The sequence below is a fragment of the Erinaceus europaeus genome, chromosome 7, assembly GCF_950295315.1.
Source record: "Erinaceus europaeus chromosome 7, mEriEur2.1, whole genome shotgun sequence".
Classification (NCBI taxonomy): Eukaryota; Metazoa; Chordata; class Mammalia; order Eulipotyphla; family Erinaceidae; genus Erinaceus; species Erinaceus europaeus.
The window spans coordinates 41,157,290-41,158,433 of NC_080168.1; the positions used below are offsets into that span (position 1 = coordinate 41,157,290).

General features: G+C 37.3%; 1 pseudogene; it reads right to left on the reverse strand.

Annotated features, from left to right (window-relative positions):
• Positions 1 to 421: 421 nt before the first annotated feature.
• Positions 422 to 711, reverse strand: LOC107522788 (cyclin-dependent kinases regulatory subunit 2-like; annotated as a pseudogene).
• Between the last annotated feature and the right edge of the window lie 433 nt (positions 712 to 1,144).

Sequence of the window (1,144 nt, forward strand, 5' to 3'; positions counted from 1 at the left end):
TAAAATCAAACAGGCACTAAATATTAATAGAAAAAAATAACAGGATAGAAGAAAATTTGTCTTTTTTTTTTGGGGGGGGGGGTAGCACAGAAAGAAATCGAGAGAGGAGGGGAAGACAGAGTGGAGGAGAGAAAGATAGTGTCACCTGCAGACCTGCTTCACTGCCTGCGAAGTGACCCCTCTGCAGGCAGAAACTGGGGGGCTTGAACTAGGATCCTTATGCCAGTCCTTGCGCTTAGTGCCATATGCGTTTAACCCACTGCTTTACTGCCAAGCCTCTGAAGAAAATTTGTCTTAAACATCTTGCAGGAACTATTTTCAGTTGCATTTAACTGAGCTCTGTTGCTGTGCAGAACACAGTTCACTCACAGGTATGGATGAAGAATTTGTACATTTTTTCAAGTATTCACTGTATGCTACTTTATACATATACATTAATTTTGAAAAGATTTAATTGATGGTCTCTTATTCTACATTTTTGTTGATCTTTTGGAAGAGGTCATCTGATGAGAGGAAATATGTGGTTCTGGCTCATGAATCATGTAATGAACCTAGCCTAGATTCTGCTGGACAACATCTCCTCCACTCCTCTCCAGACATCAGATGGGTTTTGGGTATTTGCTTGAAAAATTATCTGGGTAGCATAATATGCCAATACTGATAGTGTCTGTTAAAGTAGTTACCTGAGTAGTAGATCTGCTTGTGGGTCATTCTGCAATGGAGTAGCATAAGGGAAGGAACAAGGGGACACAGACCACATCATGGCAAGGCAACCTTCCCTTCTACTCTTATTCAATCTAGACTCCAGGTTCCTGTTGAGCTAGTTGCTTCCTGTTTTATAGATTAATTTCATTTTCAAACTAAAATGATTTCAATAGTTGGAATGTTGATTCCAAATAAACTGTGTAAGAAAATAGGTATTTTTTTTCTGAGTTCCCTCTCATATAATTATTTTAAAATGCAGTCATGTTGTCAATGGTTTATTTCAGTTGCTATTCAGTATCCATTGTATAGGTGTAATTGTTTTCAAAAGTGCTTATATTATTTTACATTCTTACTGGTAGCTTGTGAAAATTCTATTTTATCCACATCTTCAACACCCATTTCTGTAGTTATTCTTAATTTCAGCCATTTTGATAAGCAT